Raw genomic sequence first — 15,119 nt, forward strand, 5'->3', positions numbered from 1 at the left:
ATCTAAGCATTGTAACAACAACTTAGAATGTTACAAAACAAAGTAAGAACTTATCATGTGTTTAAGTTAGGTTAACATAATGCAACTTGATTTTCACAAACACCTTTTGTTGGAAGCATTCTGCCTACTCATATTCCATTCAGGCTTAAATACCTTAAAAGGAGGCACTTATTTTCAGAAAAGGCTAAGATACTCTTACATACATGGAATGAAAGATACAAAGCTCAAAGTAGAAAACAAAGTCCCCTCATCTAGTGATCCAGATCTATCCTATTAACAGGTAGGAGATCATGTTGCTATCATAATCGCCTGAATTATTCACTTGATGTATTTATTTGTAATATAAGTGATACTGTGCCAGTTAAGTACTCAGCATTCCAGTATCTCATAATCTTGTTGTACTTACATGGAATAAGTATCCATTACCACTTGGAACACTCATTTAGCCTGCTCAACTGACTGCTTAATGAGGTCTGGAAAGGAAAAGCCTTATCTGCAAAAAGCCAATATAGGAAGAGGCATGCATACACTCCTTTTTCCAAAGCATTTGTTGAGTTTTAATGTGAAAAGGAATTAGATTAAGGAAAGCATCCAGAAAAACAGAAATTAAATAAAAGATGAAATACATATATATTTTCTAATAATGAAAGCAATGCTCTTTTCCAGTCATTGAATGTTGTATTGTTAGAATTTTGTTTTTATAAATACCATTAGGCTTTCAAAATCTCTCCTAGAAGCAATGTGTTCTCCCTCACCCCCACCAAACGAGCTCTTAGGGAATTCCATGCAGCAACAGGTCTAGTGCACCTCCCTTTAAGAGCTTTTTTGGAGTGTTTATAATGAGTCAGACTGGTCTGTGTTTCAGCTCCAGAAATACAGAATGGGACATCATTAGCTGCAGTCACTCACGTTTTAATTAACATACTAGTCATCGCTAAGTGTTTAAAGGATACTGCCAGTAAATGCTGGCTACCTCCCTTTCACTCACTACTCATTTCTAGCTACATGCAAGACTCACAAAGCAAACCTGTTACTGTTAATCATCCCTATACCACTGCTGCCAATGCAAATTAAAACAACATCCTTCACTTTATAGATGTAAGAGCTGGATCAGATAGAAATCCGAAACTGACATTGAGAACATACAGACTGTTTCTTACCATGTATCTGCAGCAAACACGTAAGTCTCTGAGTCAAAGGCCCTCAGCCACAAGTATTTGCTATCTAAAACATTTCAAACTGAATCATAGACCCTACATGGGAAAAAAAATGTCTTGAGTGACTGCAGAAACCTAGGTTTCTTTTAAAGAAACATTCCATGAACTTAAAACAGTGTTTTCCAGTTGACAGACAAGTGTAAGTAGAATATTTTTTATAAAAAGAGTCATTTCAACACATTAAATTAAGTTTATGCTCAATGACATCTTTATTTCACTGCTTAAACCTCCACATTTTTATTAAATGTATATTTTATTTAGATTTACTTTTTTAATTAAAAACCCCCAAAACACATCTTTGTTGATCCTACGGCAAACCAAGTACTTAATCTTTTCTCATAAGATGTCATTACCCAAAGATCTAGAGTATAGCAATTCTTACATTTGTAGAAAGATTACTGGCACTACTGAAAGCTTCCTTTTAGTTCCTGTACAAGCACAAGGAGAAACTGAATAATTAGTCAATTATTCTGATGAGGAAAAAAATTATTTGTCATACTAGCAACCACTTTGCTTGCACCTGCTTTCTTCAATGTGCAACACTGGGCGTCTCCCACAGCTGACAAATTAACGTTACATTTTCAGTACTGTCATGATGAAGCATTCCCACAAAAAAGGAAGTATGACAAAAAGCTGTTTCCTGTTTTCTGCAAATTGTGTGGTCACATTATTCATAATCTAACTTACACCAGCTTAAGTTTGCCTACTGAGAAAGCATTTGTCTTCACATACTGATATACTCAATCATAAGTAAAAATACAAACAAAAAACCTACCAAAAACCCACCAGCAAAACTGTTATAGAAAGAGAAAGCAAATGGATTTTATGTAAATACTTGTTCTTTATTGTTCACATAGGTCTAGCCTGTGCTTATGACACTTGTCTTTCAAGATTCCCCTCCCCCAAGATATGCCATTTGTCTCCCCTTACAGTGATGTTCTTATTAGTATGACACTGATCAAATGCATTTGGTGTGAATACAGTTAATTTCTTGATTTATTGTAAATGGAGAATGCTAGGAGCAGCCAAAAACTGGAGAAACTCCAAGCTAGTAAAACTGAACTGCAGCCAGGGTTGGGCTAGACATATAACCTTTCCATAAAGCAGAGGGGTAGGTGGGAAGCCCACATATTCCCAGGATCCCTAACTCTTCAAAAGATTACATTTTCCCTTTCTCCGGTTATTCCTTCCCTCATCTTTCATCACCATTCAGAAAGATATGCAGCTACTGTGACCTGGTAGAACAAACAGATCTAATGGATGGAACTGTCCTGCCCCATGATGAGTCAGCACACACACCTATTTCTGAAGTGAAATAAACTTTTACTTCACACTGGAGAAATTTAAATAGCCCTTGAAAGAAACAGGTCAGTACATCTCAGGCAAGTGTAAACTCAGAGATAAAACCACCCCTGAAACAGGATACCAGTGTGATGGTAAAGTATTTCTTATCACTTATGACTCAGACTAATTAGCTTATTCTACTGGCCACGTACTACACAGAAAAAAGTAAGTACTAGAACAGTCAGTGTTGCAGTATTATGTTAAGATCAAGAAGCCCTTTCTCCCCCCTGCCCCAGAAGTGGTCTGTCCTAGTAAACTGCTTATAGTCCCAAAATAATCTGAGGACATAGCAACAACATTCCATTTACTCGTTAATTAAGAAACTCCCAAATTAACTAGCCATTTATAAATATAATTAATAAGTTTAACCTTTTATTAGTGTTTCAGGTTGCTCTCATTTGTACAAAGCATGTCTTTCACTGCTACAAGTGCTGAACATGAAATTTAGTCAAGTTTTAGGTAGAGACAAGCAGAAATAATACCCTATGCATCTGAATACCACTTGCAGTCATCAATAAAAGATTAACTAATAAAAGAATTAGTGAAATCCATGACCTTATTGGTCCCAGTAGCATCATGTGCAATCAAAAAGTCACTAGTTAACAGATTTCTTTGTAAAGGACAGCAATCATGCCAACCAAGAGTTACAACACATTTTAAGTTCATTTAAAATGCAGAAATGCAAACATCAGCCCAGAAATTCTCACCTCCAATCCACTGGACTTCAAAATTTAGATTAGGCACATGGAGGGGAATTTTTTTTTTAAATTTTGTCCAATTCTCTTTCTTAAGTAAACCATGCCCAAATTTTTAACCACTTTTCTAATTTCCTACTGTATATTATGTTAAAAACACAGGGATGTTAAACTTGCAAGATTAACAGATCCCAGATCATAAGGCAATCCACTTGAAGTGGGCCTTTTTTTTAAAACAAAGCAAAAAAACCCCAAACACCACCTCTGTCTAAGGCTCTTCGTATGTATGTTATTTTGCCCTCAGCCAGCAGCTGAAAAAACTTGAGGTTTTTGGAATGTGAGCTCTGCCAGGGAAGGAGGACTACTCCGTGACCTTACATTTATGAAACTCTTTTCCTTCCTACATCAAAGTACATTAGAATTTTCTCCTTTGAACTGACTGTGCATTCAGAAAGTATATCTGTATTCTGTAATTTCAAATTCTATCTCTTTGGTCTCTCTAATGAATATGCGAATAGCACAATATGTGTCTAGGTATAGACTATCTCACTGATAGAAAAAAGCGACAAAAATAAAGCAAAGCTTGTACAAAAAGGTGAAGTAATATGTTTAAGTGCTCTACTGTATAGAACATATAGTTCCTCCTACAAAGCAATGTTCTGGCAGAAAATCTTTAAGCCAATAATGACTCATTACAATTTTTTTCTGAGCATCTGGAAGTCACTGCATATTTGCAGAATGTATCAATGAGGTGGAACAAATAATCATGAGATCTTAAGATGCATTTTTAAACTAATGGCTGTCATTCTTTAGAACTCTCAAATTCATTAACAAAATCTACAGACCAAGAGAAGTAAGCTGAGACATAGACAAGCAGTGTTTCAAACTCAATACCTAAACATTGAAATTTATAAAATTTTTTAATAAAATTCAATTACTTATAAATATTAAAGATAAAAGTTAATTCCAATACAGCTTGAGCATCTGATTAAGAGTTACATTAGACAGTATATTCCAGTACGCAATTTGGATTCATCTAACAGATAAAAGCACTAGATATGCTACTCACAAGAAATAACGAGCTCAGTACCTCCACTAATTTTCTTTCAGCAATGTATAAAGTTACTGTCACAGAAGTAAAATTCCTGATGTTATGACTTATTTTATCAAAACGTGTACAATAAAATGAAGCAGTTTCAAAAGAACCTTGATACCTGTAACATATGATACTAACTTCCCAACAATTGCCATTACACTGGAATCACACCTTAATGTACAAGCACAATGTACATGTTTATGTAGACATTTCCACAGGAAAAAAAAGTTTCTAAAGATGCTATTTATGCTAGCTGCCTGGACCACTTTCCTTCAAAATGATTCTACAATCAAATAGGTTTTCTGGTTTTACTAATTAACATACATGTTTTAGCACCAGACACTTCATTTCAAGGCAATTTTTGCATATCTTTTTTAAACCATCTTTTTATGCAAAACAGAAGAAGAAACTGCCAAGATAGGAATGTGTTTTAGGCAACCGTTAATGCTCCTAATATATTTCATTTTAGAGAATCAAACTCCTCTATTCGTTTGAACAGGATACTTGATTTTCAAAAAGAAGCTTTAAAATTCTCCTGTTCATGTCACTAAAACCAGATTAGCATAATCTTGGCTGCTGTGCATCACGTTAACACTTCATTAGCTTCAGTTCAAAATAAGAATATATAAGCCCAGGAACTGATGTTAAATTACAGTATTCTACTAGTTCCAATAGTTACTTCATTATGTTTCCTACCCTTAATTAGTAAATAAAATATGCAGAAACCGACAGCAAAAGGCATTGAATTCTGCAGTTGAACTACAGATGTGGAGCTAAATAGTGGAAAAAATTGTGAATTATCAATGAACAAGATTATATACATTCTGCTTTATTGTTTTAGAGTGGGAAGAGAAGTGTGCATGTACCAGACTGTTTCTAGACTGTGGAAGGGCAAAGTGCAGGAAGTGCCCTGCTAAGTACTAACCCTCTTTATGCCAGTGTTTAATCAGTGATGCTGACAGATTTGTCAACAGAAGTCTGAACTGGAAAGAGCAGTAGTCAAAGCACAGCAATACAAACAGTATCTAGAATAGCAGGGGATATGTGTACTAGGAATGGCATGCTTTGGAGAAGATGCATCAGTTTCAAAAAAAGCTTTCCCATCTTCAGAATGAAGCATCTGGTACCTGCCATCCCTGCAATAAGAGCATTCATCTTGGCACTGGAAGACCCATTTTGGCATTCTGCTCAACTGAACTTGGCAGTTTAATCTCACAGACAGTGCTCTGGACTAGAATATATATTTTTTTAAAACATGCCAATCACTTCTGATTTTCTTGTTGTTTTCATAAAAAGATTATTAGCTTAATATAACCCATCTGTCAGGGTAGCCATTGTAAAAGCTTGAGGTTCAAGTAATTGGTCAGGAACAAGCAAAGATTGTTTCCTCTCAGTCAAGTGTACAGCTGCTTAGTCACCAAGTACTCATGATCCGCTAATCTGAGATGATAACAAGCTTCTTATTATGCTAGCTTCTTTTAAATATAAAAATATTTATGCAGAGATAAGTATAAGCATTGGACATACTAGAGTGATCACTTGCCTTTCAAAACTGGTATTAAATTTAAGGAATTTGAAAAAGCTGCTGACAAGTAGCCACTTTATTTTATACATTATATTGAAAGACATAAAGATACTAGGCAGGAGATACACACATAACTAACAGGAAGGTCTTTCCCAAACTACTGATATAGGGAAAAATTAATTTCACAGTATCTATAGAGTAGTTAATTAATATTCATATTATATATACCCCCTTATCACAAATGTGAGTTTACAGTGCACTTTTCCCACCTAAAAAGCTGCAACATCCAGAGACTTTCAATCCTGCTATAAAAGTTATATAGTTCTAGTTTTGGATATCACTGTGTTTAACCAGTAACTTGCCCTTAACCACTGCTCTGTATGTAAATTGGATTCAGGAACATGTTAAACCCTAATTACTAATTATCAACCATGGATGTAACATTGCAAATTTACTGTTTATTGCACTCCAGAATGATTACGTGATGAAGTTGTTTGGTTTTTTCCTAGTCCTTTTCAAGCATAAGCTTACTACAGTGAACACTGGAAGTGTTGCTTACTGGAATGTAAACATAGAATGTGAAAAATCAGATCCAAGAAGTTGATATTTGCTCATGTAAGGAACATGATGACTAGCCAGTAAAGTTTTCACTGATATGGAGCAATATTATCTGCCAGAGGCCTGACTCACCAGCAGCTTGCTGGCTGTATTTAGTAGCAGAGGAATGTTTAGTTGATTAGCTCTCCTATAACAATAAATAAGATATTATTGAAGCCTGTGAAAAGTACTGGTGAGGATTTCAGGGAGTGTAACATAATTGATGTAAAGCCCAAGAATCCCAATTAACCAAAGGACCCATTATGGAAGTTAAAATAACGGCTCAGTCGTTAAAAACTGGGAGTTGTTCATAATTATGTCATCTTTATCTAAACATTAATATGGTTAAACTATTTTTAACTTTCATCTACACAACCATAAACAAGTGACCATGCAAGCACATGAAGCGATTCAGTGACTCATCTCACTTAAATGACTGGTCTCGCAAAAACTACACAGAAGGGGGTACTGCGCTCTGAAGACTACTTTTACAAAATTGTTTTTCTGTCATAAAGCAAATCTATATAACAAGACTTCTTAAAATAAAAAAAACCAAACTTACGTGCTAGAAGAGGTACTCCAAAGGAAGCACTGTAAAATTTCCTACAGCATACTCCGCTACTGTGCTTGCTTGTTTAGGTGTGCGTCAATACTAAGGAGAGCCATGAGAACTCAGACTAATCAGTTCAGAGACAACATGACATCATTGCTATTGGTAATAGGCTAATTTTTCAGTAAGACAAAGGTAACTTTGGATACTGCTATGCATCAAGGTTTTTATTCTGCCTTAGCCTGTTTGAGCACGCTTACAGCCCGTGCTTGTTTAACTAGCTTCCGAACAGAAATAAGTATAGTTTTGTATTGTTAAAAAAAAAAAAGCCAAGAAACATTGTGCTTTATACAATCCAGAGAAGCCATGATGTTCCAATGCTCACCTATGCAGAAGATTAAGAAAACCATTCCCAAAGAATAAACTAGTCCAATACATTTTCAAGATACACACTGTCAGACCTACTCAGGTCTGCCTAGATGTCGTTCAAGATCTAACAAAAAAACATCACCATTAAATTTCACCCTTGAGAGAGATTAGAAAGCTAGCAATATTTTGTCATCTTTCTTCTAAAAGTAAAAAAACAAAAACAAAAACACACCAAAACCCTAAACCAACCAAACAACAAAGAGTGTTTCATAATACTTTCAGACAATCACACCTTCCTTTGATTGCAATGATGTTGTAGTCAGATTGTGTCAGGACAGAATTTGAACTAAGTTAACTCTTACTATTTTTCCCCATACTTAGAAAGTAACTCAGAGTTTTAGCTCAGTATACTAACTACCAGTCTCTCAGTAAGCTTTAAGTAGATTCTTAACTACAGGTACTGTCTTGGGACAGGTATTTGTTTATTAGAGAGAGAAGAAAAGAAATGGTTTTGTTAAAGTGCAGATTTACTTTGGAGAAATAATTTCAAGAGTCAATTTAACTAGCTAACCATAACTAGTAAAATTATACTAAGATTAAATTAGTAGATCGCACAGAATGAAAAAGGAAATCTGAGTCATAGTAAAACTAGTGTTTTAGTAATTACTTACAAGAAAATTAGGTGTTTTACAGCTACATTAGGTTCATTAAGCAGGGGTAAATAAAAATAACACAAATACCATTTAGAACTCACAGGATGACCTAAAAACATCAGTTTATTTCAAAAACCACATTAAGATCCAAGAAGGTCCAGAAGAAAACAAAAACATTTACCACTACATAAACTGATTAGTCTAAAAGGAATTAAATCCAGAAAAGCTCTTCTGTTGTCGTGAAACTACAAGTACTGTTTCTTGATACTTCCTATATACGCAAGTCAAAACACATCCCATTCTATAGTTACGTAGCACAAGCTGATAGTACTACTAAAATACACCCTCCATCACTGGTTGAGTCTCCTTTTTAGGCACCTTCAGCCACAGAGACTGCACAAACAAGACATATATGCAGCCTAAAAATATAAAGCAGTAATTTATAAGTTAACACACATAAAAGCCTGGATTTAACAAGTTACTTCAGGAAGAGTAGTACACTCACCAGGGTAATAAAACACCCAAGGAATCCTTGCTGGCCAAACAAGCAAAAGCCTAGGAGATATAAATTAGCTTCCAGTGGCTGCAGCAACACAGCCTTACTATTTTTATATGACTATCTTTTATTAAGTCCCTAGTCTTTTCAGTTATGTTTCTATGTTAGCATTTTCCCTTTTTAATTCTTAAACCACCACCAAGTCTACCTCAGCCTGTAATTCTGCTTTCACCTCATGTGGCCTGTTTTACAACCCTTCTCACAGCTGTTCCTCAAAATTTAGCAATTTCCTCAGCAGCCTGAGCCAAGATGATGCAGCTGGGCCAGATCAGAGCAGGGAGCTGGACTCCTCAAAGGGACAGCTGAATGCTGAGAGGGATTTACCCTGCCCTCTTACCTATCTTCCCCCTTCTACCAGTGCAGGCATTTCTGAGACCACATGATAGGAAGGATCAAGGAACTGAAACTACGATAAAACCAACCATTTTTAAATAAGGCAAATTTTAAATGAGATCACTTTTGCAATCCACCTAACAACAGTCGCATAAATGTTTGCTGTACACAAAAGGGAGCACCAGGAGACGGGAAAGGGTAACAGGCAGAAACAACAACAACAAAAATCTTTTGACAGCAGTGCTAACTTTTTAAAGTGAAACCACAGTTTGAATAAAATTTGAAGCAACTTCCAAGTAATAACTTTCCATTAGTAGAACTGTAAGAACTATATGTAGAAAAAGCAAAGTGAAGCAAGAACTTCACAGCAAAAACTTCAGAACTAACTGAACTATTACCTCTACATAAGCAGTCCCCTACCAGTGTATACTTCCAATATCCCCAGGTTGCTAAAACTATTTCCTTAATTAAGGGATGGGAGGCTCTAAAGTCCTTGGAGGATTTAAAGAGACAAACTGCCCCAAGAAATAAGCATGGTTTAGACGACAGAGCCCCAAATACCAGCTGAAACAGTGGCCGTGGAGCTCCATGCCAGTTCAACTGGACTTAGGCAGCAGTGAAACCACCCTCAGTGAAGTCTGGAATGAACTTTGAGCAAAATTGGGAAACCCTGACCTTTCTGGTGCCATTAGACACCTTTAGCAGCTGACTATATAATTACCTCACTGCCCTCTCTTAGCTTCCTCTTACTGCTCCTGATTCTCTTTCAGACACTTTTTTGGATAGTCTCACCTCCACTCTCCAGCTGTCTACACAGATTACAGAGCCCTTTCCTCTGGACTTTAACTCTTTCCTCCTGCTGTCTTCTCCCTGGACAATTTCATCCACAGATTTTCATACCATTTCTATTCTGAAAATGTGAGACTGTCAGAAAAATAAGTGTTTTTAAAAACTGCATTGTAATCATTCCTGCAAATTGAACCTATATGGTTCTACACAAGAAAAATGCAGTTGTTGTACCATTCTTATCACTGTAGTATTGTGTCACAGTGCATTAAGCAATAGAACAAGCATGTGTCACATGTTTGTGCTCATGTTCCTCCAGAGACGTATATGCAGGAGAGTGTTTTGTTTTGGTAGCTTTGTATTCACTCCCATCACTGAAGATACAATAGAGAACACGATGCCAAAGAAATGTGCCTGTTGCTTAGGGTTCTGACGCAGAAATGGGCAATAATACACACTGATCTGGCTGCCAGGCTTAACTTGCCCTCAGCCTATACATCTTGCTCTTTTTGCACAATTTCAGTTGATCTTAAAGCACGTGGCTGTGAATTGTGGCATCCTGAGTGCAGACAGTTTCTTAAGTCAGAATATGGCAGGCAGGAAAGGATAAAAATCTTGCCAATTGTCGCAGTATAAACTGTCACATCTCATGAATCAGAGCACTTTTAGTGGAGAGTTAAAGGTGAGAGTAATAAGGATTTGGTATTATATTATTGTTAGTTTGCTAATCTCTCACTGCCATATTCATTCCCTATTCCTTATGTCAGAGCTAGGGATACTACAGACATGTGAATTAGCTCAGTAGACTAATCTGGCAGAAAACTATTAGTTGGAGTTTTTTAATCTCTTAATTTTGTATCACATAAGCTTGCTGAACAAATACATTTTGCATGTGGATAAAGACAGGAAAATATGTACCATTCACCACCCTAAGAGTCACCTCCTCTTACACTAAATTAAGTCTAATGTGTGTTCTTATCATGCAAAAAAATCACATTATCTTGGGCTGAGCCTCAAACTCATCTTCAGCTACTTGTCTGACTAAAAATAAACAATTGTCCATGTGCAGGGTAAGATCAGAGTTAATTTTGCGTCTCACTGGTGGTATTATTTTACCACACTCCATCTTCACTCATTTATAAAAAGGACTAAGTGGACAAGCAAAGAATTTAGATTACATGTTCCAGAATTCTGCATTTCACCAGTAAGTTCATTGTAAGCGATATTTAAGGAATTAACAGATACAAAAGGAAGAATAATACAAATGACAAATGTAGAGCAAGAGAGGATACTTTGTTTTCTGTAAGCCTCACACAATACCATCTTGCTAGAACGTGATAAGGAAGCACGTTAGACTTCAGAGCTTGGTTTTTCCATCAGAAAAGCTATACATAGAGTTTATTTCAGTGGTAGTTACTAAAGATTCTTGTAAGTTAAACACAAAGATTAAGTGAACCAAAACACCTATAGGGAGTAGACCAAATACATTCCAGCTCAGGGTAATTTTTCTCATTCCTCAAAGTTGCAATACCTGCTTTTCAAGATATTTAACTTAGTAAATCCTTTAAATACCATGAAGAAATTATATAATAAAATAGTATGAGTTTACCTATTAAATAATTGCATCATATAACTAGCTTACCTCCCTTTAAATAAGCTGTTTAAATAATCCCATTGTTAGCTCATGTAAAAGGATACACTTTTAAAATGTGTCCCACCATTCTCCCCAAAACTGGTCTTTAGTGGAGTTAGCATAGCTATGAAAATAACCTTGATGCAGATCTGGTGATGGTAATCCCTCCATACAGTGTATACACAAGCAATAAATGATATGTGCTACACCTAAGGACAAGAACAGTTTAAAAAAAAAAAAACAAACGCAATCTATCTCTAGCAAGGGAAACTATTATTAATATTCTAGACAGGCAATTACTATGGTGAAAATTCCAGAAGTTTTACCTAATTCTTCCACTGAACAACTTGAACAAAGATTACTTAACATGATCTTTAGCTTTAATAAGGCCTATTTTTGTCCATCTGCCTTTAAGCTCTTCATTACCATCTACTAATGCCTTAAATATGTGTATATTTACATCAAAATGAACTTCTTTATTCCACCCAGAAACCTACTTGTTGGAGTATCGGCTATGGTGAGATACATTTAAAACTATTCCACTGATAATTTTTAATTCCTTGTACTGTTGAATTCTTACTTACTAAGTTTTCGTATCATTTACAGAAATTATAAACACTATTTGCCCATGACACAGCTTTCTTTGTATACAAAATAAACAAAGTAGGAAAGTTACCATTTAGAGCAGCCTGAGCAGTTCCGTTCTGTCCTGTTCTGTCCAGCCCTGGGTATTACAAGGCATGTGTGAGGGGTTCGCTAGAGAATGGCTGCAGTAGGGCACTTAAGTTTTTGTGAAAAGCTGTGAAGATGTAGAAAAGCAAGATAAATAGAAAGGTCTCTACTGCTGAATACGGCCAAGGAAACCCATGTAGTAAATAAAAGGAGTTTATATTGAACTGTTTAGTTATGTTTGAGAAGTAAATTGTGCTGTGAGATAGGAACATTGTTTTCTAAACAATTTCAGGAACATACCTCAGCATGATAAGCTGTGCAACTCAGCCACCGGGGTGTAGGGAGATGTGCAGAACAGACAACAGAATCCCCCAGTAGTCTTCAAGGGGGGAAGAAATGCCACATTCTGAAGAAACTTCTTTTCTATTGCCTTGCAGGCAATGGTAGAACACCGTCTCTGAGATACACTGTCAGATACAGAGAGTACATAGGTGCTTGGTGTATAAAATACTAGACAGAAAAAGTGTAAAAATTTAGTAGCTTTTACTAAGACCTTTAATACTCTAATTAAATCCACAGTAACTACTGGGATTTGACTTTAAATCAAAAAGATGTACTATATTGTTAAAAATGGTAAGGTAGCACATATGAGTAATATTAAATGTACATTTCAAAACTGAGACATAGTATTTAGGGGCAATGTTATATTTTTTTCTCTCTCTGTATAGATCATCGCCAGTTCTTTCAGGCTGGGAAGAAAACTCAGTACTATAATTTCAGATGTAACTGTCTTTATTCACATAGAGCAGTTGTGTCCTGGCACATAAAATGTTGTGAAAAAATGGAAGTACTAGCCCAAGAATTTCTATATGATACTATTAGGATTATTCTAGGGGGGGGGGGGGGGGGGGGGGGGAAGAGGAAGAAAAAAAGGCAGTAGGCATTTTACTTGCCAGTGATACTGAGAAATTACCACTAGATGGGAAGTTCAGATAACAGTTGTAGTAATACCCACATCTTGTACCAGGTAAGACTAAAGATTGGTATTTTAAAAGCAAAGGAGGAAAAAAGATAATAAATTATTAACTAATTACCATGTATATTAGCTACTTCATATATCAGCTATTTGTTTTATTTTGGTTTTCCTATGGAAAAAGCCCAAAATCAAGAAAAGGGATTTCTTCCTACTGATTTTTTTACATCATCCTCTGAAGTAATCCCATGCAGTTTTTTCATACATGTGTTGTTTCTAGAAAACATGAATGGAGCATGAATGCTGCTTTCTTACTATTCTGTTAAAACCTGAAAGTAAAAAGTCATTTGGAGAAGACAAACCTAGTTACGATCTAGAATTCTAGACTAAGTGGTGAAAACACAGAAAATGGTGAGAACAGAATTCACCTAAATCGGTTAATTGCTTCAAAAAGGGAAAAGGCTTGTAACAAAAAAAGTAACACATGGGAAAATATAAACCTATAAAGCATATTGACATTTCGGTTCCTAAGTATTAAGGGAGCCTGGCCTGCAGTAACTTAAAATCACTAAAGACTTGTTCAGATTGAAACCATTATTCAGTTTATGTCTGGATTTGTAAGCCACTTTAATGAAGAAAGTGCCCTCACACAAGCAGACTCTGTACTTTTAATGTATCATTTAATAGTGATATACCTTATCTAGCTTCAGTGCCATAGGTTTCAAATCAGAGCTAGACATAGTAAGTGAAGTTGAACTATAGGTCTGCTGTGACCACAGAGATAATTACCTTGCTAACACATGCAACATGGAAACTTTTTTAAACAAAAGGTGGGAAGCCGCCAGCTTCCTCTTCCTACAAATAAGTACAGGTGAAATGTGTAAGTTGACTTAAAATGAAAAGTTTAGAGCTAGTAAGTGAACTGTTGCGCAGCCATCTCACAGCTGCTTAAAAATAAAATGTAGCTGTAGCCATAGAAAATTAACCTGGCTGAAACTGTAATCCTTATCCATTTATAGAAATGTTCAGAATTAGCTGCGTTTTTAATTAACATTTGTGATACTGTTCATGATTGTAACATGAAATGTCACTTTGTTTTAATGGTTAATATAGGATGTTTTAATGTACCTTCCAATCACTAAAAAAATTTGTATAAATACGATAGTAACTTCTTGTGACTTAATTTACAGAAACATTATAGAATGTACAATTATTGCCTCTAACAGGCCAGGAAATTATTGGTTTAGATTAAATAATCTTTAGCAAACAAGTATTTCTTGGAATTATCTTATCAGCAAGTGGATTTTCTCTGGATTTAGGTTTGCAAGTAAATCATATTTATTAAGTACTCAAAGAGAGTATTTTTTAGAAAGTAAGGTTATTCTGTAAATAAGGAATATCTCTTCGTACACAATTAGTGATCTTCATTGATTTTCATTGTAGTTAATACTTCTAATCCTATTTTCCTACCTGTTAAGATAAGCTATATACCCTGTGATTTTCTTATTACTATTTACCACGTTCTCATGCACTGTAAACAATCTCAGACTGACTTCCTTCTGAAGATAAATTTTGGGCTTTTTTAAATTCTTAAAAGTAAATATATTGCAACTAAAACTGGAAAGAAGAGGAAGGGGCAGGAGAGTAAAAACTGACTGCAGTGCTGACACTGATCAGGAACAGAGACAAGACAATTTGAAGAAAGTTTACAACTCAACAGGAGTAGCGGAAGGATTGTGGTATGTTTTCTGTGGTAGAGTGGTTGTGCTAATGATATACAATTTTTGGATGAAAAGCTGGGGAATGTGCTACTGGCTGACTTAGCAGCATGCTTCCTGTTTGTGGTTAACTTAAATACTGTATGTTTTCTCTCCTGGTAGTATACAGAAAAATTCCTTTTTTTTTTAGTTTTTTTCCCAGTGCAGTTAGGACAAAGACTTCAACGTTGATAACTTTGTTCTTCAATACTAGAAACCTGGAGAATAAAACATTTCTCAAGGACTGAAACCTGAATAGCTGGTTCGGTGACCAGTCGACTACAGCTGTTTTAGAACTGCTGTTATTAAGCAGAAGCCTAAGCCTTCTCTGGCAACTGGATATTCTATCACTGAATTTATAAG

Source organism: Balearica regulorum, chromosome 11 (assembly GCF_011004875.1).
Source record: "Balearica regulorum gibbericeps isolate bBalReg1 chromosome 11, bBalReg1.pri, whole genome shotgun sequence".
In the NCBI taxonomy this organism is placed as follows: Eukaryota; Metazoa; Chordata; class Aves; order Gruiformes; family Gruidae; genus Balearica; species Balearica regulorum.